This window comes from Echinops telfairi, unplaced genomic scaffold (assembly GCF_000313985.2).
Source record: "Echinops telfairi isolate 266 unplaced genomic scaffold, ASM31398v2 ScPeMD7_7457;HRSCAF=8495, whole genome shotgun sequence".
NCBI lineage: Eukaryota > Metazoa > Chordata > Mammalia > Afrosoricida > Tenrecidae > Echinops > Echinops telfairi.
Window position 1 is genome coordinate 7,173,482 of NW_022111357.1, and position 3,973 is coordinate 7,177,454.

Below are 3,973 nucleotides of genomic sequence, written 5' to 3' on the forward strand. Positions count from 1 at the left end.
TTCTTGTATATAAAGCTCTTTCTTATACACATAGGAGTGTGTCTATGAATTTGTTTCTCTAGTCTACCAGGTCTAACACAGTGACTTAATTGGGGCAAGATAGTGAGCAGCACCCTTGATCTTCACCCATTCCCCACCCTCACCCCATCCCTCATCCTCTGTCCTACTCTTTATAAAGAAAGCCACTGTATCATGAGGTCTTTTGTGTAGACTGCAGATTGTCACCACGGGAGTGGCCAGTCCCCATGTGTACCATTGGTAAGACTGGAAACACTTCCACGTCCGCTCGCATTCAGACCACGCTTGAGAAAATAGACGCGGATGCTCTCCCACTCTGTGACCGGTCCTGTGGTGGACACTGGGAACAGTGCCATGAAAAACACCTGATCTTGACCCCGGGAAAACCTAAAGGAAGGATAGACACATCAACAGCCCCTACAGCAGAGTCGTGGCCCAGTAGAAGGGACATTGGGGTTCAGGGGACACAGGCACAGCCTTCCTGAGGAGCTAGGGCTGGCCTTGGCCGAGGGATGGCTAGGAGTCCAGCCAGCAGACAACAGGGACAGAAGAAATAGAGCCGTGAGAGGGCCTGGGAATGGGAAGCTACCTTCACAGAGCTACCAGTGCAGAGAGTAACCGTGGAGCATCAAGAGAAGCAGAGGCCGGGCCTTTAAGAACCTGCAACAAGCTTTCCACGCTAGCCAGAGCAGGGTCCACACGGCGTTGTCCTGGTTCCCGACATAACTTAAAAGGGAAACTTTAACAATGTCCGGAGCCCTTGCCGTCCTGCAGCTGAAGGCGGAGGAGGTCCTCAAATTCCTTGCTGCAGGAACCCATTTAGGTGGCACCAACCTTGACTTCCAAATGGAACAGTACATCTACCAAAGGAGAAGTGATGGCATCTCCATCGTAAACCGGAAGGGGACCTGGGAGAAGCTTCTGCTGGCTGCTCGCGCCATTGCTGCCATTGAAAACCCTGCTGACGTCAGTGTGATATCTTCCAGGAACACCGGCCAGCGCGCTGTGCTGAAGTCTGCTGCGGCCACTGGAGCTACTCCCATGGCTGGGCGCTTCACTCCAGGAACCTTCACTAACCAGATCCAGGCAGCCTTCCGGGAGCCACGGCTTCTAGTGGTGACTGAGCCCAGGGCTGACCACCAGCCCCTCACAGAGGCCTCTGACGTTCACTTGCCCACCATTGCTCTGTGTCACACAGATTCTCCCCTGCGCTACGTGGACATTGTCATCCCGTGTAACAACGAGGGAGCTCACTCCGTGGGCCTGATGTGGTGGATGCTGGCCCGGGAAGTTCTGCGCATGCGGGACACCATCTCTGGGGAACCCCCGTGGGAGGTCATGCCTGACCTCTACTTCTACAGAGACCCAGAGGAGATTGAAAAGGAAGAGCAGGCAGGCCGCTGCTGAAAAGGCTGTGACCAAGGCAGAGTTTCAGGGCGAATGGACTGCTCCTGCTCCCCAGTTCACCGCCGCTCAGCCTGCGGTGGCCGACGGGTCTGAGGGCGTGCAGGTGTCCTCCGTGCTGACCCAGCAGTCCCCCACTGAAGACTGGAGCGCTCAGCCTGCAACGGAAGACTGGTCTGCAGCCCCCACCGCTCAGGCCACCGAGTGGTAGGAACAACCACTGAGTGGTCCTAACCTGTTCTTCCATGGAAATTAGGCTGATGGGAAATAAAGACACGTTTTTCCAAAAAACAACCTGAAACAAACAGGAGGCTGAGGCGCGTGAGCTTTTCTCTGTGGGTCAGCATTTCCCCACGTCGGCCCTGGGAAGCGGGGATCCTGAATTGGCTCTGCAGCATCAGTAAATCCTGCGGCCACACACACCTAGGGCCTGCTTCAGGACAGACCCCTCCTCCGGGAGGGTCACTGTGCACACTGGCGTTTGAGAGCCCAGAGAAGCAGACCGTGAACCCGGGAAAACCCGTGTCAGAACGCGGAGAAAGCCGGAAAAGAAGGGAAGCCTTTGCCTTCTCATTTTCCAAACGAGTGGCCCAGGACCCTCTCCTTGTGTGACATCTACTGGCATCCATGCTGCCTCGGGGGCAATGCCGGGCCAGGGATAGGGGGGCGTTGCTGCTTAAGTAGGAGAAAAGGATGCCGCTGGAGGCAGGAGGGTGCTAGGACGGCCACCTGATCTCCCTTTAGCATGAGAACCAATGGACCCAATAGATGGTGATCCATGTTAACCCTTCGCCCTGGTACTCAGAATACCCTTTCTTCTTTTTTTTTTTTTTTTTTAACCCCAGCAGGTGTCTATTGAGGACCTGCCCTGGGCCCGCTGCGCGGGTGCTGGTAGTAAGTGCACGTCAGACACGCTCTCTGTCTCTCATAGATTGAACTGCAAGCCCCCCAAACGATGGGCTGCACACCCTAAGACCTCTGCGTGTGGCTGCAGTCCCATTGGGAGCTGGGTTTGCTCTCTTGGGGCCGTGCAGTGGCACTGGTGTCCGTGGAGGGTCTGTCTCGGATCGATCTCCTTCGATGTAAGAGAGCGGGACAGGCCAGCAGAGATGCGGGGAGACAGATGCCCGGCCACAGGAAGATCGCCAAGGACCCGGGGAAGGGAAGCTGAACCGCGCAAAGGGGCCTTGCCCAAAGCCAAGAGAGGACAGCTGTTCTCTGGAGCTGGTGCCCTGAGCCCAGATCTCGGCCTCCTAAACTCCGAGACAAGGAGCCCCGGTGGTGTGGGGGTTATGCGTCCGTCTGTGATCCCCAAGGTCCATGGTTCAAAGCCACCAACCACTCCAAGGGAGAAAGACGGGCTTCCTACTCCCGTAAAGAGTTAGGGTCTCAAAAACTCACCGGGGCAGTTGTATTGTGCTCTCTCGGGTCACTGGGGGCCAGCATCGACTCGATGGCAGTGAGTTAGACCCTCTGAGGCGATCCATTTCTGTGTGAAGGCCACCCCGTGCAGGATTGCTGCTTCGGCAGCACTAGGCAATGCTGAGTGGACAGTGAGTGGAAGCATGTGTGAGGAGGCAGGAAGAGGAATCGGTGGGCGGAACATATTCCAAACACAGGAAACAGCACCTGCAAAGGGCCTGCAGCAAGTGGGAGAATACTACAGCTATCCCCCTAAAGGAAGGGCAGCCAGCGGCGAGCTTCCTGATCACGAGCAACTTTTCGTCTTGGCCTGCTTTACGACTGGATATGCCTGGCCACAAACTGAGATGAGACGCCCGAGTCTCTGAGACCTGGGCTTGTGGGAAAGGATTTGGGGTCTGGTGGGTGGAGGAATAGGGCCTGACTGGTGAGCTCGGCTCTTTCAAATCCGGGTCTGTGAGGCCAAGCTTCTGAACACAGAAAACCCCCCTATACAGGATCCCTACCTTATCCCATGCACGAGTGTGAGCCGCGGCCTATACTGGGTCCACAGAACCTCCACTTGTCAGATACCTAGATGCCCCGTGCTGTCAATCTTGCACATCCACCCTTCCGTTCATATAATAACCAAATGGCCCCGCATGCATCGTACCCATGGGAGGAACAGCTACAGCCCCCACAAGGCCTAGAGGGACTCACATTTCTCTTAGCATTACTCATATCCACTCTCTCCCTTCCCCACCCCGCCCCCCGCTAAATTCTTCATCTCATTCAGGGCTGGGCTCTTCTCTCTGCCCAAGAACACTGAAGCCTTTCCTCCGCATCCCCAAAGCCACCGGAGCCCAGAACTCATCTAGAAGTGACCTTTACAAAAGGTTTCTGGGTGGTGAGAGAGGGTCTATCAGACGGTACATGACGCAAAATCAAACTATTGCTCTTGAAACTCAACTATCCCTGGTAGTGTTTCATTGCTCACCGCTTAGCCTTAGCTGTTGTGCTCAGAGTCCCCGTCTCTCAAGACCTTCTTGATACCCCTCCCTTTTTGTCCTGGGAAAGCACCTCTGCCCTTGAACTGACTTTGAAAAGAGACGGCTCTGAAACAAAGATTCTAGTACAGGTGATTTATCGG

The 3,973-nt window shown here is 55.3% G+C and overlaps 1 pseudogene; it reads left to right on the top strand.

The window, feature by feature from the left end:
• The first annotated feature begins 765 nt into the window (after nucleotides 1-765).
• LOC101647532 lies at nucleotides 766-1,656 on the top strand (annotated as a pseudogene).
• Nucleotides 1,657-3,973: the final 2,317 nt, after the last annotated feature.